Consider the following 23685-nt stretch of genomic DNA (forward strand, 5'->3'; position numbering starts at 1 on the left):
ATCTCTGACGCGCCTTAAACAAACTCCCCAGCCTCCGTCTCTCACACGCACGCACGCACGCAGGCACGCACACACACACACACCTTCTGTTTTTACAAATTAGGCCTAAAATCTTTTAAATGTACTTATTAGAAGATCAATGTCCAGCAAAACACATTAATATGCACCATATTCAATTTATTACCTTGGAACTACGTTATAGTTTTAGAGCCTCGATCTTAAAATCATGTGATTGATGATGATGTAAATCCTTGTTTTAATCAGAAATTAAATGGGTTAAAAGTGACCAAAAACGGTGGAAAATGTGGTGAAATGAGATTTAAAAACTACAGAAATTGGTGAAAAGGGCAAAAATGTCAGAAAACGTGATAAAAAAAAGTAACATGAGAAATGAAAGTAATGTAGCAAAAATGCTTTAAAAGGAGCAAAACTATTAGAAAAATGGGCCCCATTTGTAAAAAAATAAATAAATAAATCTGGCGACACCCTCCCAGTGTCTCACAACCCCAAGGTGGGTCATCTTAATAATGTAAATCCTTGTTTTAATCAGAAATAAAATGGGTTAAAAGTGACCAAAGATGGTGAAACAGATGATTAAAATAGGATTTTAAAAAACCACAGAAATACACCAAAGGTCATATGATCACCACAACCAATAGGATTCATACTCTAGTGATCATTAATGTTGTTTGGATAAAAACTTTTAAAGATAAATTCATTCTAATGTAAAAGTCCTGATGGTGGCGCTAGAGAACAGGTCACGGTTTATGGATTATTATTATTATTTATGGATTCAACAAATAGTCTGACAATAAAACTTGGTATCTCTGGGGTCAGATACTCTCTAACTTCAGCCACCACAGCGTGTCAGCACACTGTTTCATTTTGACAGAAAAAGTTACAAACCTTTTATTTTATACAGATGTGGAAAATAATTTAAGTTTTCATTGTTTTCATTTTCTACATGAAATATTTACTGTATGTAAGGGACCCGTACCGAGATTTATTACCAACAATAAACGTGGGGCGAAAGTAACAAGTAACTTTTATTTGAGTATTATTTAATTTAGCTACTTTTGTACTTGAGTATTTTATGTATGACTTCCTTTTACTTGTACTTGAGTACAAGATATATATAGAGCAGATGTGAAACACTGGAGAAAAATGTCTCCAAAACACAGAAATCAAGAGGAAAAAAATCAACAAAACAACAGCAAAAATACACAAAAAGTCTCTAAAAACACACATGGACTACAAAATAACACAAAAAATAGAAAGGAAAAAAACACAATGAAAGAGTCAAAAATACAAAATGACAGAAATATACAAAACAAAGACAAAAAATGACTAAAAAAACCCACAAAACAACAAGAAAAACAAATTAAATGACCCCTAAAAACACTAAAATGAGACAATAAACTTACTTTGATTAAATTATTAAATGAACTGCAAACTACAAAATAAATTAAAAAAACTAGACTACTACCTGTACTGAAGTATTCTATGTATGACTTACTTGTAGTTGTACTTGAGTATAATTTTAATCCAGTAACAGTAAATATATCAGTACTATTTATACCATGAACCTGATTGGCTCCTTTTTAGTGGCTCCTTTTTATTGGTTTGTTCGATCGATGAAATTTAAACACAACTTTTCACATGAATTAAATACATACAACAGCCAGGATGTTGGAAATACATATTTATATGTTTCTTCTTTAGTTATTTTTAATTCCGGGTGAAATCAACAAGTTTCCTGGCTCTTCCCACGATGCAGTTCTACGCTGAACGAGCCCTAATCATGTGACAGAGATGGTTTTCTGTGTCCAGCAGCATCGATGATATCGATGGCGTGTGCGTCTGAGACTCCAAAGAGTGGATTATAGAGCGGAGATAAGACTATCTGCTGTAATTAAGCCCTATCTCTGCACAGCCACTGTAGAAAATAAATCACTCCCATTATTCAGTAATTAATCGTTATACATGCAGGCACCAAACACTAATAGGGCTTTTTTTTTTTTAGCTCCTGCATTATAGTACAGTTCAATTAAATTAGGTCTGAATGCATTCCAGATCAATGCAGCAGATCACCTATTTAACCTTTTTTAATCACTCTAATGTAATTGTATTAGCCGTGTTATCATCAAGCTTTTCATGATGTGGCCTGTGCTCGTTCCTTATTCCCAGCCTGGATTAATTAAGGCGTAGAGATAAATAGGGTGTGGCCTCCCACCAGTTATTAGGACTCCATGAGCGGCTGCTGCTGCAGCGGCAAATTCACAAGGTTTCATTCTCACCGTTTACTCTGGATTAACGGCACGAGAACAATCCGTGTACCCTTCGTTCTTTGGTTATTGAATTCTAAAACCAAGTCAAAATAACAGAAAAACAGTGTGATTAGTTTTTTTCTTAAAACCAAAACAAAATACAACAAAAAAAACATAAAAACCAGAGAAAGCAGCATTTTTCTGTTTTAAAATTAAAATATTGATGGCGAAAAACAGGAAGTCTCTGTCCTGATGTTGTATTTAATGTAACAAAATGACTCTGCAGCGTAACTGCAGCACAACCTGCAGTCCATCAATCCCCAGCAGCACGGACTCACTCATTCACGTGTAATCACGCAATATATATGTATTCAATAATAAATGCAATACGATTTTAAAAGTGCTTGAGTCAGACCAGAACGTGGTATCAACAGAAAGGTCTGGGCCCCTCCCACTCCGAATACGTGCTTGGTTTTCAGGTAAAGTCCAAAGTGCGACCCAAAAAAAAGTTTTTCTTTAGTCAGAAATGTAGCATCAGCGAACGTTTTACTGCCCTGAGTCTGAATATGTGCTCGGTTTTCAGATGGAGTCCAGAATGGGCCCGCTGGAGGCCCTGGAACGTTGGTGTTTTCCTCTACCATCGCTAACGTCTGTCAATGGATGGAATTAGGATCTGCCTTAAATACGAAGTATTTTATTTTGAAAATACCTAATGTAATAAGGGAGGTAAAATGATTAAATGGAATGGCATAAATATGGCAGAAGATTGATTGTAAGCAGCAAATAAAGAGAAGTTCATCTTAAACGATCACTAACATCTTCAATGTTGTTTAAAACTTCACACGTGTGGACTTAATATTAATTAATTTACTTAATTAAATTTATTAAAAACATGTACAGTGATTGTAAAGAGTGTGTTTCACGTTTATTATACCTTTTTAAATTATTATTATTATTATTGAAATTAAAAACGACTGATCATGTGACATAAGAATGATAAAACTGAGTTCTACAAATATTGTGGATTTTAATAGAATTTTGGGATTTGGAGGAAGTGAGAAATCTGTTTTTATTTTTATTTTTTTTTATCATTTTTTTCTTTCTTGAGCGGGCCAAATTTGATGCTCTAAAGGGCCTGATTTGGCCCCTGGGCCTTGAGTTTGACATGTGTGATCTGAAGGATATAAATGTAAAAAATATGAACAGTATTTGACTCCATTAACCCTATTTCAGAATGTTTGGAAACGTGGAAACTCAAACTGAATTTAGGACATTTTCAAACGTAAAAGCAGTTTCTTTCCGAGTCGACAGACAAACACAAAATAGAGCAAAAACTAACATTTAAACCAGAGGAATAAAAGCAGTGTGAACTTATTAGTGGAGGATCTGACAGGAAAACTAGAAAATAAAGTCAAAGTGTTACAACCATTAACTCCCAAATTCAAATAATGGCAGAACGGTTTATAGCAGGAGAGGATATGTTCTTAAGAAACCATAAAAAGAAGGTTTAACGTGTGAAAGATCACAATAATGAGGAAATTAAACTTATGTGAAAGTCCAAGAACCGTCAAAGTACAAACAGTTTAACGCTGACACGTCGTCCAATTAAAACACTTTAAAGAAAAGTCACTGATCGCGAAATAGAAAATGTATAAACTGCATGAAATATATAAGTACAATGTTTTTACGTGAGTTTGTTCAAGTCCTAATTGGATAAAAGAAGACAAACATGACAAAACAAAGACTAGTTTGGAAGTTTTATAGTTTGGATTCATGACCCGTAAACAAACGGTTCCTCTTGTTTTCCTGTGTCTGTCTGTCTCAAAAACACACAACTACAACACACACACACACAACTACAACACACACACACAGAACTACAACACACACACACAGAACTACAACAAACACACACACAACTACAACAAACACACACACAACTACAACAAACACACACACAACTACAACACACACACACAGAACTACAACAAACACACAGAACTACAACAAACACACAAAACTACAACAAACACACACAGAACTACAACAAACACACACAGAACTACAACAAACACACACAAAACTACAACAAACACACACAAAACTACAACAAACACACACAAAACTACAACAAACACGAAACTGCAACAAACACACACAAAACTACAACAAACACACACAGAACTACAACAAACACCCACAAAACTACAACAAACACAAAACTTCAACAAAAACACAAAACTACAACAAACACACAAAACGACAAAAACACACATAACTACAACAAACACACACAAAATTACAACAAACACACAGAGAACTACAACAAACACACACAAAACTACAACAAACACACAGAGAACTACAACAAACACACACAAAACTACAACAAAAACACACAAAACTACAACAAACACACACAAAACAACAAAAACACAGAACTACAACAAACACACACAGAATTACAACAAACACAAAACTACAACAAAAACACACAAAACGACAAAAACACAGAACTACAACAAACACAAAACTATAACAAACACACAGAATTACAACAAACACAAAACTACAACAAAAACACACAAAACGACAAAAACACAGAACTACAACAAACACAAAACTACAACAAACACACACAGAATTACAACAAACACAAAACTACAACAAAAACACACAAAACGACAAAAACACAGAACTACAACAAACACAAAACTATAACAAACACACAGAATTACAACAAACACAAAACTACAACAAACACACACAGAAAACTACAACAAACACACAGAAAACTACAACAAACACACACAGAAAACTACAACAAACACACACAAAACTACAACAAACACACACAGAATTACAACAAACACACACAAAACTACAACAAACACACAGAAAACTACAACAAACACACACAGAACTACAACAAAAACATAAAATGACTCCAAAAACATAAAACAAAATGGCAAATTAAAATAAATCCTCCGAAAAACTACAAAAAATAAACACAAACAAGCAAAACCACACAAAGAATTTAAAAAACTGTCACTAAACATAAAAAGTTAGGATAAAGACGTGCAAACAAGGTGAATTGTTGATTTAAATATGCTTAAAATACTTGGTTGGAAAAACTTATTTGATAAAGAATAAAAGAAATAAATTTACAATTTTACTCCAAAAAACACACAAGACAATCACAAATATACAAAAAAAATGATTAGAAAATATACAAAAAGAACCCCAGAATACACAAAATGACAAAAAACAAACTAAACTAAAGGAAAAAATTAGAAAAAGACTTTTTATTTTATTTTTTAATCACAAAAAAACACTCAAGACAACCACAAAAAACAAATGACTGGAAAATAGACTAATATACACACAGAATGACTCCCTAAAATATACAGAAAATTACAACAAAATTAAAGGAAAACAATTAAAAAATGACTGAAACTAACAATAATAAACACGACAACAACAACAACATAGAAAAAACTACAAAACATACAAAATCATAACTAAATTTCCATAAACACACAAAAAATGACAGAAAAATAAACACAACAGCAAAAATACATAAATGTATTGTGCAAACAAACACAAAAATGGCTGAAATAAGCAAAACGGCACCAAAAATAGACACAAAATGACTGTAAAAACTATCAGGACTAAAAACCTAAAAACCTGCAGGACTGCAGCCCTCTATGACCCCCGTAGGATAAGTCTACAGCCGGATGGAGTGAGTGTTTTAAATATTGAACAGTCATTAGAAGTGAATTAAAACCTAAAAGTTAGATTCTGTAGAAGCCTCTTGGTGCCGTTACTCTACGTTCACACAGATACAGAAGGTGTTTGTGGGAGCGTTAATAAGTCTGCAGCACATTTCTCCTCATTTGCTTTGGAAGGTGTTGGAAAGAGGACGAATAAACATAGTTAAAACAAAGTTAGCCTCGACAAACACAACCAGGTGAGCTCAGAGCGGAGTGCATGTGCTACTTTGAAGGGTTCAACAATAAAGTATGACCATATCTGCTGCAAAATCATCAAATTATAAGTGTCGAGACAAAACACGCACATACACACTAACCTCAAAAAAAGCTGAATTATGGATTAAGATGAATGCACAGCTGATCTTTAAAGTTAATAATATAACCAATGCATAAAGTAATCATAATAATAACTTTTAAAAATATTACATCCCCCCATCCTCTGCCTCACAATGGTTTGATCCTTGTTGTGTAACTGCTGCCGTCTTTCAGAACAAATGATCAAGATAAACTGATCAATTATTTTAGCTGTAGAAACCAGTTATTTACACTGCAGAAAACAAAAACAAAACAAACCAAAAATGTTTTAAATGTCCTTATTAGTAGATCTATGTCTAATATAAAACACATTATTATGCACCATATTAATTTATTAACCTTTTAAAAATAGGACTAATTTACAGTTTTAGAGCCTGTGTTCCTCCATCTTGAAATCATGTGACTGATGATGTCACACGTCCCCACTGCCTGTAAACATCCATTGTTTTCTATTGGAGTGAAACATTCAGCCTGATTTTTACATCATTTAGTAGATTTTTCAGTCAAAATAACAACTTGTGCTGCTTTTAGTTGCTCTAAAAAACCAGGAGAAGTTAAACATGTCGATGTAAATTTATTTTGTTACAGAAAAAGAATAAAAACAGAGACAGTTCCAACTCTGAGGTTTGGTAGTAGACAATGAAGCAGAGAAGAAGAGCTCTGCTAAGATACCTTTACTCTCTCTTAAACAGTACGCTGACACGCTGTGGTGGCTGAAGTTAGCGAGTAAATCACAGACTGTTGAAGACACACAAACCGTGAGAATTTAAGGACTTTAGGGAAGTCATTTAACGGTTTTATCTGTAAACAAAAGAGATTTACATCGACATCTTCAACTCTTCCTGATCATTTAGAGCAACTAAAAGCAGCACAAATTGTTATTTTGACTGAAAAAGTTACTAAATAATCTATAAATCAGGCTGAATGTTTCACTTTAATAGAAAGGGATGTTTACAGGCAGTGGGGCCGTGTGACATCATCAATCACGTGATTTCAAGATGAAGAAACACAAACTAACTGTAAAGTAGACCTATTTTTAAAAGGAAATAAAATGAATATGGTGCATAATAATGTGTTTTATTAGACATAGATCTACTAATAAGGACATTTAGAAGGTTTTAGGACACATTTGTAGAAACAGTGGAAAATCACTGAAGTCTTAAAAAGTTGTTTGGAATCGTTTCAGTTTATTGTTTGCATCAGTATTAAACTTCTTTTTTCAACCACACCTTATTTATTGATTTAATTATTCAATTATTTATCAATACATTTATAGCAGAACTATAAGATAATTTTAAGGTAGGGACATGTTTGTGTAAAAGAGGCGGGACTTGATGTTGAATGAGCCAATCAGTAAAGTAATTACTAGATAAGAGTTAGACATCCACATTCTGATGAGATAAAAGATTCAAATGTGAAATATTGTTTTTTTTTTTTTAGAAAAACTTCCCACCAACGTCTCATCCGTGCAGTATCGCTACATTTTTTTTTTTTTGTATCCTTATCGTAGCTGCGTATTGGAGCAGTCCCAGGTCCAGTCAACACTTAAAGGGTATTACACATGAATAAAACAACACAATCTCTTTGAAACCATGTGACATTTCCATTTCAACTGGAATGAAAACACTGCGCTGGCCTTGATCTGCTCATGTGAAACCGAGCCATGCCCAGAGAGGCCCCTCCCCCATGTTTGATCTACTGCTGAGGGGTGTCGGAGTCGCTCGGCCAGACGCCGCTGACTGACTCTGGACCGAGCGCCATCGGGGAAAATTCCCACGGCCAACGGATTACGCGGACATCTGAGGCGGGGTTTCAGTGACCAACACAAACACGGCTCTGTGGAGAATCTTTGGACCCAAACGTCCACGTGTCTGAGTCACAGAGTCAGACCCCACTAACGGGTCACACGCCAGCTGTGGCTTTGATGTTCACAACATAGGCACATCAAGGCATATCACCTCTGAGGAAGACTGGCAGTTGACAGTCAAAAACATGTCAGGAGATTAAAATTTTGAGTTCAGTAGCCTGGAATAAAAATAGGGAATATATTGTCAAATATTATTATGCGATTCATTTAGACTAATTAAGATTAATGAGTTACAAAATCTCTAATTATATTTTATTTAATCGAGTCTGAAGGAGACATGATGGTTTTAAATCCTTCCTTTTTACATATAAATCATACAGTTGTGGTCTATATAAAGCTGAACTGCAATGCTTGGGTCTGAATTCCTCATTATTATAGCTCCACCCCTTTTCTACCCCTTTCTGATGTGCTTCTGAGAGCAACTCGTTTTGGTGCTGTCTCTTAAAATGCAAATGAGACACTTCATACCCCGCCCCCTCTCCAGGTTGCAGAGGTGACACTCGGTTCAACTCCACCCTGTTCGGCCATTTTTGTAGTTTGATAGAAGAGATACGATTATTTAGCGGCGCAGAAAATGTTTATTCAGAGGTTATTTACACAATGTCAACAACGTTAGACTTGTCCATCCAGCCTTACATGTTCCAGCCAGAGTCTGACCCAGTGGAGCGAGATGAAAATGAAGATGATGAACCTGCAGAACCCTAACAAGTGAGCTAACACAAGCACCGAGCTAACGCTAGCGCCAAGCTAACGTCACGAAATGCATTTTGATTCAGTCTTTTGGGAGACAAAAACACTAACTAATGACTAATGAAAACTTTAGACTTAAATTAAATCACGTAGGCCATATCATCAAGGATCTAAAACGAGCACACAGCGCTAACATATGAAGACGGTGCTAATGCTAATGCTAACAAAACAATGACAGGGACGTCTTATCATCACACTTTTTAGCGTTATTTACAGCTTACCGAAGTGCTCTGTTCATCGTCTCCAAAGATAGAAGGAATTGAACCCTCAACCAGACAAAGTCTTTCTGTAAATCCTTCTTTATACTGGTGGAGGTTGATGAAGCAGTCATCATTGAAGTGCTTCACACACACTAAAATGACCTTACCCACAGATGTGGTACATTTCTATAAAAAATAAAACTCAACCAGACACTTTGAAAAGGTTCTGATGCTGGGAGACGGTGTAATGAAGTGTGTGGGTTACTACATCCAACAACCCAACATTTTGACTTATCCTCTCGTAACTTCTGCATCCTGGAGCTTGGACTACAAAATAAAAGCCAGAAATAAAAATGGCGGATTGCTCGAAGTGTTGGGCCTGGAGTTGATGTACTAATTTGGCAGTTCTGCTGCAAATACTGTGATGTTATTGTTCAAAAAACGTAATAGAGAATAGAAAAATCAAAACAGATTGAAAAATATGAGCAAAACAGAATATAAAGATATCTACGGAGCACCTGAAGAGACTAATTTGAACTTTTCTGTACTTCTAAGCACTAAATATACAACAAAATGCATTTAAGGGCTAAAAAAGTGGATTTAACATGATATGTCCCCTTTAAGATCTTCTTTGGTGACACAATACATTTTAAAACTTTCTTTAAGACGATGAAAGAACTCCACACCGCAGACCGATCCCATATGCTTGGGTTAGCTTAGCACGTAGCGGTGTTAGCTGAGCAGGGTCAGAGGGTAAAGGGGCGGAACAATGTGATATAAATATTACACAAATTTGTATCAAAACTTTTGTAAGAACTAATTTTGTGATAAATTATCATAAAAAAAGAATAATGTGTTATATATAAATGTAGTAGTAGTGTAAACATTATCTAATTATGTATATGTTTTAAATTATTTAACTAATATTTGATATATGAATTTTCATTAGAAATTTGACCACTTTAGATAAAGACGTGAAAACAAGACGAGTTAATTATTTAAATTTAAATCATTTGGTAGGCTAAAACTCATTTGTAATTACTGGAAAATATACAAAAATACACACAGAATGACTTAAAAAATGTACACAAAAACACACAAAATTACAACAAACACACGAAATTACAGAAAAATATTCAAAAAGGACAACAAAAAACCCACAAGATGACTACAAATGAATTACTGAAAATTAAAACAAAACAACAAGAAAAATGACTCTGAAACACACAAAAGAACACTAAAATCACACAAAACAACCACAATCAATACATTAAATGACAATTTTTCACCAAAAACACACAAAACAACCAGAAATATACAAAAAAGATAACCGTACAAATGTACAAAAATACACCAAAATTACACAAAACATAAAAAAACAACCAAAACTGAAGATATTTATTTTCATTATATGTATTTTTTAACCACAAAAACACATGAGACAACCACAAATATACAAAAAACTAATTACTGGAAAATATCCAAAAATACACACAGAATGACTGTAATGTACACAAAAACTTAAAAATGACAAATTCAAAAAGGACAACAAAAGATGACTGCAAATAAAAAATAATACAGAAAAATGACTCTGAAACACACAAAACAACAACAATCAATACATTTAACGACAATTTTACACCAAAAACACACAAAATATACAAAAAAATAACCTTATCAATGTAAAAAATTTCAAAAATTACAAAAACATGACAAACAAGTATACAAAAAATGAATTACTGGAAAATATATAAATATACACAGACAATGACTCCAAAAATACACACAAAATGACATAATTTCAAAATAAAGGTGGAGCCATGTGTACAGGAATGTATAAATAATCAGAAAGAAAAAATGGAGAACATGTAAGATCTTTTTAATCTAAAGCACAGGAACAGACAGCGCTGAGGAATAATTACCGACTGTAATTCCTCACGCGGGAAAAAGCAGGAGAATTTATTTCCAAGTCGGACAGAAAAGTCACCTAAAGGTCACGATGTTAAACTGGTGATTAGGAGTTATTCCATCATCCGTACGCCTGCCTCACACTTCTTTAGGAAAGTCCCCCAAACTTTTAAAGTGGGTTTGGTTTTCTCACCTTCCTTCCACCTTAGCCGGAGGCGGTTCCACAATTCAATAGAAAAGGAGGACAGTGGAGCATTCTGCCCAGGAGCGTCCAATCACTGGATTCCCACTCCTCTGGAGAACGACAAGCGCCAGGAAACAAAGACGGTTGCCGAGACGCTTTGACTGACAGCCTTTGATGTGTTGGCGCTACAAGGTCAGATGAAGAAAATGAGCAGCGAGTGATCCCTGATTCCTCAAAGGCCTCCGTTCTGCCTGCGTTTGGTAAAAGAGACGTCAAGTCCGAATAATCAATCTTCATTTCTCTGTAGCAGACAGTGTTTCCCACTGAAAACTAATTCATACGTTCAAAAATAAAAAAATATCCTATCCTCATCACTGTGGCTTTAGCTGCTATGATTAGCGTATGCGACAACGTTAGCCTCCATGCGGGGGCTTGTCCGTCCTTGTCTGGTTTCTGCTGTCAGACGTTCACTGATCAGCTTGACTAATAACTAATGAGTCACATGGACTCAGAAGCAACCCAGGATTACATTAGTAGAGCAGTGGTTTTCAACCTTTTACTTACAAAAATGGACAAAAAAAGTAGCAAAAATGGTTCAAAGTGTTAATATGGGCTTAAAAGTGGTAGAAAAGGGTGAAAGAAATAGTAACAATCAGTTTAAACTGACAAATAATGGGCATAACACATTGTGAATGTGGTTAAAAAACTAAAAAAATAATCATGAAATATGGTGAAAAGGTTAAAAGTGACAATAATGGGTCAACATATGTGACATTAGGTGGAAAGGGTTTATACAGTATGTGCAGAATAATGTCTGGAAAGGCATTAAAATGTGATGTAAAAGTGTCAGAAATGGAAGAAATGTAGCAAAAATACATTAAAAGGAGCAAAAATATGGCAAGAAAAAGTGATGAAAATAGGTTATAGCACGTACCACGTTCCCGAGAATTCAGTCACATGACTCGAGTAAAACAAATTAAATTGTGCGTAAAATCGTAATCTACGTTGAATTACCTTTGAAACGATATATCACACGACTATGCTCTGATAAATGACCAGAAAAGTCGTGTTTTTTTGTGATTCTGCTGTGATAAAAATTGTCCTGACATAAAAAAAAAACGCTAAAAAAAAAAGAGTCAAAAACACGCACAGCTGGTTAACGAGAGAGAACTATGACAACGTTTAAAACTAGTCAAAGTCGCTTAAAATCAGCCTCGTTTCTCTCAGAAACTGTGTTTAATTATGTTTTATTGTCAGGAAAATAAGACAATTACCAGGCGTAGAAGAGGAAGAGGAAGAGGAGGAAGAGGAAGAGGAAGAGGAAGAGGAAGAGGAAGAAGAGGAAGAGGAAGAGGAAGAGGAAGAGGAAGAGGAGGAGGAAGAGGAGGAAGAGGAAGAGGAAGAAGAAGAAGAAGAAGAAGAAGAAGAAGAAGAAGAAGAAGAAGGATAAGTGACCGTGCTGTGTCCTCCCAGCAGACACGTATCCATAATACAGCAGGTGATTGATATGAATTATTCCCTACCTGTCACTCACTCTCCTTCGCTCCGTCCCAGTAATTGTAGTCCTGTAGATTTCTGCTTTGGCTCCTACGATGCGATGCTTGGCTGACCTTCCTGTGCGTGCTTCCTTTTCACAAATTATCTGTGAACATTAATAGAGGGAGAGAATATTTAGTCCAGAGGGAATCCTGGACTAACGTATACCTGTGTAGCAGCAGGACAGCGTTTATCACTCAAACATCAAACTGTGTTTTTAATCAGCAGAGGTGAAAGTAATAGATTACAAGTACACACAGTACTGTATATCAGTTACTTTATTTGAGTGTATTTATAGTCCATCGGTAATTTTACTTGTACTTAAGTACATTTTAAAATAAGTAAAGTTACTAGTTACATTTCTACACCCAACAATTCATGAGTCAATTATTATTTCCATCTTTTAAAATGTTTAAAAGACATTTTGAAACTACAAAATAAATTAAATAACCAGAAAACAATCAAATGTATCACATTATAGCTGACCAATCAGATTAAACCTAATACATCACATCATAACCAACCAATCAGATTAAACCTAATACATCACATCATAACCAACCAATCAGATTAAACCTAATACATCACATCATAACCAACCAATCAGATTAAACCTAATACATCACATCATAACCAACCAATCAGATTAAACCTAATACATCACATCATAACCAACCAATCAGATTAAACCTAAAACATCACATCATAACCAACCAATCAGATTAAACCTAATACATCACATCATAACCAACCAATCAGATTAAACCTAATACATCACATCATAACCAACCAATCAGATTAAACGTAATGCACGGCACCATAAACAGAATAGAATGCAGGTTATTTTATCAGTTTTGGAGTTCAGAAATCAACAAAAACAGCAAAAATACACAAAATGACTACAATACACACGTGGACTACAAAACAACACACAATGACACAAAAATAGTAGAAAAAAAAAAAAATCTCCAAATGACTCCAAAAAAAATTTTAAATTACAGAAAAAAGACAGTAAATGAGTCAAAAACACAAAATGACACCAAACACACACAAAATGACAGAATAATGTACAAAATGAAGAACATTAAACATGGGAGTGAAAGCTACTAGTAACTTTTACTACGAGAACTATTTCATTGAGATACTTTTTACTAGTACTTGCGTATTTATGTATGACTTCCTAGTACTTGAGTATAATCTCAATCCAGTAACAGTACTAGTACTTGAGTAGTTACTGTATATCAGTACTATTTACTCCTCTGATAATCATGTAGAGCAGATGACGAACACTGGAGGGAAAATGTCTCCAAAACACAGAAAACAAGAGAAAAATCAACAAAACGACACAAAAATACACAAAATGTCTCTAAAAACACACATGGATGACAAAATAACACAACATGATCCAGAAATATACAAAACGACAACAAAATCACTCAAATAATCTGAATGACAACAAAAATGCAGCAGATTGTTGCAATACAAACATGATAAAAAATATAGAAAAAAAACTAAATGAGTCAAAAAGAGAAAATTAGAGAAATAAACAAAATGACAACAAAACTAGTAAAAAAAAAAAATAATCTTAATATGACAACAAAAATGCACCAAATGTATTACCAACAATAAACGTAGGGGGTGAAAGTAACCTGTAACTTTTACTGTAAATATGATTTAATTGAGCTACTTTTTACTGGTACTTGAGTATAATTCTAATCTTCAACTTGAGTAGATTTATCAGAAATCTTTACACCTCTGTTAATCAGATAAAAGCGAGCCTCGACCCCAAAACACATCACACTCACGTTTCAAACGCTGCGTTACAGAATCACTCCACATGCTTATTCAATAACGCTCTGACAGAACCTCACTTTGTCTCCCGAGCACTTAATCTCCACAGAAAAACATACACGCACAAAAGCAGCGAGAAGCCAAGTGGCAGCACAGGGTCATTTGACTTCAGTGTAGCACTGGGTAAAAAAAAAAGAGTTTCCATGGAGACTAATAAGCTCCAAACTAAAGACACGTCGTGTGGCATTTTGGAAAGTACGGAAAACACGCTCAGACAAAGAAGCCTGATGTCAGCACGGCGGCGCGCCGCGTCTCGGAGCGTAGGATGAAGGCGTCCGACATCATAATCAGTCAATACAGACGCTACGCTACGGCTGAATGAGGGAATGAATTAGGTGCTCCGAGATTCAAAACATCCAACACTGTGGCGGCCTTCGAAGGAAAGGACTTCAAAAGATGGATTTAGGAGGTGCTCATTAGTGCCTTTCTTTATTCCTCGGCAGGATAAAGCTTTTAACTCCCAGCGCGGCAAGTTTGATGGACACGTCTGAAATGGAATGGTTTTATTCCTGGTTATAATACACCGACAATCAAACTATTTCTCATTTATTATCATCATCATCATCAACCTTAAAGCTGCTTAATAAAGCCATAACGCAGGCCTCATAGATCAATAAATCAAACATTTAGTTCAGTTTGTTGACATGTTGGAACAATGGAGTCCCATAGACCAGCAGTTCTTAACCTAAGAATATTATTTAAACTATTTTTGTTCATTTTTGCTTATTTTTACCATTTTCTGCAACTCCACCAAACTCACCATATTTTAATCTATTTTCATCACTTTTTCTTGCCATATTTTTGCTCCGTTTAATGTTTTTTGCTACATTTCTCCCATTTCTGACACTTCTACATCACATTTTAATGCTTTTCTACACATTTTTCCACTTTCCAGACATGTTTAGCACTTATAAACCCTTTCTACCACTTTTCCACCTAATGTCACATATGTTGACCCATTATTGCAACTTTTAACCTCTTTTTTTTAAACAAATTCATGATTTGTCATGCCCATTATTTGCCAGTTTAAACTAATGGTTTCAAGCCAATATTGACAATTTCAACCCTTTTTAACACTGTCTATTTGCTTTTGGTCGCTCTAATTTACAACTTCTAACCAATTGCTGTGTTTTTTTAAATCCTCGTTCACCATCTTTTCTACCATTTTAAAATGTGTTTTATCAATAGTTCGTTTCATCATTATGCTCTAAATTACTTTTAAAAATATTTTTCTAAACAAAATGTTATAGTCGGACATGAGGGTAAATTTGGATTCAGAAATAAGAGAAAGAGGGTATGTTAAAAATCACTACCATAAACGGATGAATTAAAGTATGTTTTAACTTCATTCTTTTGTGATTTCACACATTTCTATTGTTTTCACTGAAAGTTACACAAAACAATTACAGAAATGTAATGTCTCGGGGAATGAGGTGATATCACGGGGAATACCGAGAACAAACTAGAAGAAAAATGCCGTCATCGAATCACTGTTTTCATTTGAATGAAGTAAAAACACTTCTATGCGTCCGTCTACAGGACTCCACATCCCACAATGCAATGCACCAAACTTTTCCGACAATGTGGACATTTCGTGATCTCCTCTGTAACACCCTCCTATTGACATTGTCGAAAATGTTTGGTGCATTGCATTGTGGGATGTGGAGTCCTGTAGACGGACGCATTGAAGTGTTTTTACTGTATTCTTATTGGGCTGTATTCTCTCGTCTGGACTTTAGCGCTTTTTTACGTGCCAGCAGTTACGCGACTCTCCTGTGCGTATTCTCCGGCCCAGATTCCTGACAAAAGCGCGTACTCTGTAAATGAAGGCTGTCTGATGCAAAGGAGGCGGGGCCATGATGTCATTTTTAGAGCTGTCTAGAAATCACGGAACATGGAGTTTTCCCAACGCTTGTAAATGTCATTGAATGACAATCCATGAAAATGATAAATCGCACTTTTAATTTGAAACGCCTTTGTTGATAAACGAACCACGGCACACACACATCAGCTCCGCGACGCTGCTCTCACCCACTTCCAGGACAAGGAGTAGACAGCAGTGCAATGGATAAAATATAATTAAATGCAACACATTTTGTCCCGTTTAGAACTGGTAAATGTGAACATATTAGTAACGCTGACAATCAATCCTTTAGCGTGCTTGTGTGACTCCTCCCACCCATGTGACAACGTGACAGTGTCACTTTGAATCGATTCTTTCTGGGAGTCTCTTCTGCAATATTATGAGTGGGTGTGGCTTCAATTGTAACTAAGTCCAAACTTCTAGTGCATTACAATGTTTCACCTTATGGGGGCGCTGCACTTATTCCAGGTTCAGAAGCGTGTAAGAGGAAAAGAACTTAAGCAGACGGGGGAATACGCGCATGGCCAGATTTGAACGGGAACGCCCACATTTCATGGAGGCTCCACCCACAGTGCGCAACCGGGATGAAGGCGCGTAGCGACTGACGTTAAGCCACGTGACCTAAACTGGCCAATCAGGGGCGCTGCGTACGGAAAGAATGTCGGTATATTGATACGGCAACCATATGGATAACCACTGCCAAGAAAGAATGAGTGATAACACAGATTTTAAAGAATCTCGTTTTGAAAATAAATGGAAAAAAAAACAGCATTCAGTGCCTCATGAATAGATTTATTCATTTCTGGTCATGATCTCCCTCCTGGTGTGGAACCCAGACATCATCATTATTATGATTATCATTTAAAGCTGATATCTGGAGTTTCTGAGAAATCTATGTTTATGTGATTCTTTTGAAATGTGAAAAAACACCTAACTAGTCTTTAAGTATGGTCTACTGCTGGTGGTCATTCATATACATTAATGTATATAAGCCCCTCCTTCGTCCTATAGACCCCTATACAAATGGAAACGATCGCCATGATCGCCCAGCCAATAGGCTTCTACTTTCTGTTTTTGAGACTGTCAATCAAAGTGAATGTGGAACTGTGAACGGAAATAAGGCTGCACGTCACAACAGCAAACAGGTAAATATGATTTTGCGTCTTACCTGACCATAGACATATCAATGTGACCCAATCGGCAGATCGGCAGAGGCAGTCTGAGGAAATGGAGTTGTTTAGGGCGGGACATCGAGACGTTTCTCAGAAACTCTGGATATCAGCTTTAAGTTCAGGGGGAGAATAGCGTACAGCCAGAAACAGCGCCGTGATAGCACCTCACTCACTCCAAGAGATGGTTTTAAACCCGAAATAAACGCCCATCATTATTTTCCCATAACTTTCTGTCAGTGAAAACATCAGAAATGTGTAAAGAAGTCACTTTGGCCGAGTTTTGGGCTCAAACTGGCATCAACTTTTGGATGAAATGCATCAAGGAACAGTTTAAAAGATTATGTTATCGTCACCAGCAGCTTTATGTATTAAAAATAAAGCAGATTGCTAAAGTTTATGTATTGTATTGATATGAATTCATGCCATACATAAATCGGCGCGCTAACATCAGTTCAGAAACTATAAAAAAAACATTTCCTGCAGATTTTTGTTGAACATGTGATTGTTTTTACGTCTATTGTTATTTAATTAAAGACTTTAATATTTCTCTATGCTGACGATACAGCGATGTATATTTATACTGTGTTTGTACATCTAGTGCTGAAGAAACTCCTGCTTTGTAAGTTATTGAGTTGATGTTGACTGTCAGGTCACACCGACCGACCGACCGACGCCCTGTTGAAAGAACACGATGATAATAAGATTAAATGCTAACAAAACAAAAGCTTAGTCACCAACGGGTGATGTATTATAATTTAATATCTGAAAGGTGTCCTCGTCAATTCTTAGATAATTAAAGTGAGGCTTACTTTTTAAATTCAGTGCATCATTTATGGCTAATGACTTATAAAGTTCCTCACACCATATATATATACATAATACATATAATAATAATAATAATAATAATAATAATAATAATAATAATAATAATATATTAAACAATGAGTTAATAAAACAAATGATTTAATCTTATTCAAAAAATATTAGATCCAATAAACAAATATAACTGATTTAACAAAAAAAATAACAAAAAAAAAAAATAAGTACATTGATTAAAATGATTTAAGATATATAAATTAATGAATACAAAAATAAAAATACATAAAGGATGTGTGCTGGGATAACAATGTGTTTTTGTTTTTGACTTAAATAAAATAAATGATTTAAATAAAATAAATTAATACATTAAAATAAGTAAGTAATAAATTAATGTATAAAATACCAACAAAACCAAACAATGTAGGTAAAAACTATTTAATTTAAATGTATAAATAAATCAACACATTTTTATGAATGAATGAATAAATAACCTTTTACTCATGAGAAGCAAGTCAGTAATTTCAATCTAATTAGCTGAATTTTGACTGGTTTGCTTTTGTGATAAATGTTGTGATTAGCAACCATTAAAATACACTATTAGTGCATCATTTAGTTCCCATGGATCATAGGTTTGTATTGCAGCATTAGTACAGAGAACCGTGTTTGCATGCTCAACTTTCTAAAAACTCTTGCTAAATTTTCAAAATAAAACAATTTGAGCAAAAGTGATTCTTGAAATCACTGCGTACGAGCAGACATCTGCTTCTGTGAATATAAATACGGGTATAAATTTGGAATATTGACAGTAAAACCACTTTTACGCAGCCCATCTTTGTTCACGACGTGTTTTCTTTTCTTGTTTGTCAGACATTATTTCCCGATGTTCTTGTGCATATTTTGAGCTTTTTCAGGAATTAGCATGTCTCTCACTGACTCCGTGGCTCATAAGATGACAAGTGTTGGAGCTGGAAGAGACTCATGGTTTGAAGAACAATGAACAATAGTTTGAAGACACCATCTGGAGGAGGAGGAGGAGGAGGAGGAGGAAGAGGAGGATGAGATCCTCCGCACTGAGCTGCCATCCAGAGAGGGAACGAGTACAGCTCATGTGAAATCCAACATATTTGGATGCTAAGGCCTGTGTTGCGTTCACCAGCGGTTCATAAGGAATCAAAACAAACCCAATGTCCTCTACGCACATGCTCCAGGCTAGGAGTGTTCCGCTCGCCTCTGAAAATTAAATGCTTTTCATTCAAATTGCCATGTTTGCCCGGTGGCAAATCTGCACGGCTGTAAAAAAAAACAGACATGAAGCCATAAAGCGCTGCTCAAAGGTGACCTTTATTTTGAAGAGCCTGCGCCGCGTGACACGCTGTGAATTAGTCGACATCAACCGCGCCGGGAAATTTATGCCTTTGCGCGGCGTGACCTCTAAGTCAACAGTGTGTCGAGAACAACAGGAAAACACACGGCGATAAATGTATGACAAAGCACACTCAGAGAAACCCCGCGGATGTCTCTGCCTGGGAGCCTGGGCCACTGTCATTGGTTAACATCAAAGGTTCTCAACATTTGTACCCTGGGACCCCCAAAATAAAGAGACCAGAGACATCTATGAGGTGGAATAAAGGGGAGAAACATGATGGGGTCCATCCATAAAGTCAGTAAAATGATGGTCTATCTATGAATCTGTGATAACCATATTTATTTATTCATCTGAATAATATCCACTGTTATCCAGGAATGTTTATTATTATTATTATTGTCATCTTAAAGATGGAAATCATTGTTTTAATCAGAAATAAAATGGGTACAAAGTGACAATAATAGGTCAACATATGTGACATTAGGTGGAAAAGGGTTTATAAGTGTTGAAAATGTCTGGAATGTGGAAAAAATGTGTAGAAAAAGCATTGAAATGTGATGGAAAAGTAATGAAGCACAAGTTCATTAAAAGAAACAAAAATATGGCAAAAAAAATGATGAAAATAGGTTAAAATATGGCAAGTTTGTTTATTGATCTGAATATTAACTGTTATCCAGGGAGTTTAGTATTATTTGGGCCTTAGTTTAAAGTCATTTTAAAGACGGAAATCCTTGTTTTAATCAGAAATAAAATGGGTTAAAAGTGACAAAAAAATGGTGAAAAAGGTGATGAAATAAGACAGAAATTGGTTAAAAGTTGTAAATTAGTGTCCAAAAACAGACAGAAAAAGTGGTAAAAAGGGTTCAAAGTGTCAATATCGAAACAAATATAGGGACAAAAAGTTTAAATCCGCAAAAAATATGTGCATGGCAAACTGTAAAATGATCATGAAATATGGTGAAAGGATATTAAAAGTGCATCCGGTGACCCCAAGGTTGAGAACCCCAGTTCTACAGTTTGTGTATTTTTGTATATTTGTGTTTTATTTCTGTGGTCATCTTGTGTAGTTTTTGTAGTAATTTTGATGTTTTGTGTTTGAGTACAGTAAAGTGTTTACTCTCCATCTCTGTTATGGAGCAGGTTCTCTGTCAAAGTAGAGCAGAAATAGCCAACCATCTGTTTCCTTCTGGTGCCAAACGGCGAGCGACAAAACAGTCTGGGAACGACGCCACAGGGGAGGAGGAAGAGGAAGAGGAAGAGGAGGAGGAAGAGGAAGAGTAGTGTACCTGGTCCTGCTCTGAGTGAGGCTGTGAGGGGAGGAGAGCCTCTCCTGGTGGAGTGGGAACGCTGATCGATTGGGATGTTGAAGTGGCTTAAACTGTAGCTGTGTGTGTGTGTGTGTGTGTGTGTGTGTGTGTGTGCGTGTGTGTGCGTGTAATGTCCAGCTCTATGTGATAAGAACATGATGCACAGCCTCATGGATCCAGAACAGGATTTAATTGACTTTATTTTATCGTTACATAAAGTACTTTGTTGATAAATAAATAATAAAAAACACAAGGTGACTCGATGTTGAAGCAATAAGATGGTGGCCAGAGGTCTTCAACAAACTAAGAATATTTGAACAATTTGAACCTATTTTTGCTTATTTTTACCCTTTTTCTGTTTTGCCATATTTTTGCTACTTTTAATGTGTTTTTGCTACATTATTCTCATTTCTGACACTTCATCACATTTCAATGCATTTTCTGCACATTTTTTTTCCACTTTTAAGACATTTTCAGCACTTATAAACCCTTTCTACCACTTTTACACTTATTGTCACATATGTTGACCCATCATTGTCATTTTTAACCTCTTTTTTAACCATATTTCGTGTTTGTTTTTGCCAATTTAACCAAATTCACAATTTGTCATGCCCATTATTTGCCAATTTATACTAATTGTTCCAATATTGACACTTTGAACCTTTTTTTACCACTTTTTCTGTCAATTTTTGGCCACTCCATTTGCAACTTTTAACAAAATTCTGTGGTTTCCACCATTTTTGACCACTTTTTACCCTTTTTATTTCTGATTTAAACAAGGATTTCCATCTTTGAGATGACTATATACTCTGGCCCAAATAATAGTGCACTTCCTGGATAGAAGTGGATATTATTTAGATGAATAAATAAATGTGGTATCACACGTCTCTGATTGGCTGAAAGGTCACATCACACTCCTTGGTTTCTAAAGCTTAAATCCAGAGATGAGAAGGATTAAAGGTCCTCTCAGAACACTTTGGATTATAACGTGATCAAAGGTCAGGATGAATTTATGATCAAATGAAACCAAAAGAAAAAATGCTGGAAACGTTTCCAGACCACAACACAGCAAAGCATGCTGGGAAGGCTGCACGACAATGAAAACATGTCACAACGAGGAAATAGACACATATAGATATATATAGCATACATCGATCGCAACTATTAACGCAAATTCTGCAATTCAGTCCAATCACTGCAAATTTCCGCAATTTTAAACAATCTAGCTAAAGATTCTGATCACAACTTCCACCATCAGCTAATGGGAGTCCCCCAGTGTGACCAGAATCACCATTTAGTCTGGTTACAGACGGCGTCACAACAGCCAAACTGACTCTTTTGAGCCAAATAGAGACAAATGTGTCTCACAAACCTAAGTGTTTAATGATCTCCTACTGCTCTAGAAGAACGTTTAAAGTGAATAACCTGATTAAACCTCTACTATTATATATGATCTATGATAGAGCTTCATTACAGGTAGCAGTGGCTAATGCGTTCCCTAATGATATCTCTACGCACACATTTACAAAGTACTGATCACATGAGACTCTTCTGCAGTAAAAATGTTTGTATCAAAAGTCATGAGTGCATTGATTAGAACAATTTATTTATTTTAGGATTTTTTGGTTTTTGTTTTGAAAACTTAAACTGATTCTCTGCAGTGGAAACCTTTCAAATACGATGAAAATAATCCATATCTTGTTAAATTAGTGTGAATCTGAGCTCTTTTCTGTATTGTTATGAAATAATTCAACGGTCATCAGGTTTTTTGGCAAATTGACCAGTTTAGGCAAAGTCATAGAAAATAATAAAGCCTCAAAATTTCACAACTTTTGCCGCAGTTTTTTTTTTTAAAAAGCTGCCGCAAAATCAGACATTTTAGGACGCAACAATCACAGAATTTGGCCGTAAATCCTGGAGTGAGTGATAGATATACAGCAAATAGAGGAGGAAAAACGCTGCTCCATAATACGAGCCTTCTGTCCTTATAGAAGTAAAACAATGTGAAAATGATTCAGTTTGTTGTCTGTGAATGAACAGTTTAATCAGAATAACAAAGTGTGTGTGTCATTTATGGATTTATGGTTAACAATAATAATAGTGCCATGCTTTCCCTCTGCATCAGTCATGTTGGCGCTGCTATTAATGTAATGAGTCGGGCTGTTAATGTGCCTCAGACACAAAGGGGATCTGAACCTGAGACGGAGACCCGTGCGTCCCACAGAAACGGCCGCGCCACGTGTCACAGCTGATTTATTTCGCCCTTGAACCTCCCGCTGATGGACCTTTTTAGACGCAGATGAAACCAACGCTCTGTTCAAAGTGTTGAGAGACAGTGGAAGGTTTTCTAATCTCACACAGAGAAGATAGAGCAGATAGCGTTAGCGGATGAATCTGACTTGACCCGCGAGTCATTTTGCAGCATCGGATTCCAGGAAACGATTGAAATCAATTCAAATTCAGCCGAGGCACTTGGCGGCGATAAGGCGGCGCTACACCTCTACGC

The 23685-nt window shown here is 35.7% G+C and overlaps 1 long non-coding RNA gene across 1 annotated transcript in view; it reads right to left on the minus strand.

The window, feature by feature from the left end:
* Nucleotides 1-23685, minus strand: part of LOC114468784 (uncharacterized) — a 134280-nt gene that overhangs the window by 55166 nt on the left and 55429 nt on the right. Inside the window, exon 2 of the long non-coding RNA XR_003674676.1 lies at nt 12788-12906. This is a non-coding gene — a long non-coding RNA (uncharacterized LOC114468784). The remainder of the gene's footprint in view (nt 1-12787; nt 12907-23685) is intronic.

The sequence above is a fragment of the Gouania willdenowi genome, chromosome 8 (genome assembly GCF_900634775.1).
Source record: "Gouania willdenowi chromosome 8, fGouWil2.1, whole genome shotgun sequence".
NCBI lineage: Eukaryota > Metazoa > Chordata > Actinopteri > Blenniiformes > Gobiesocidae > Gouania > Gouania willdenowi.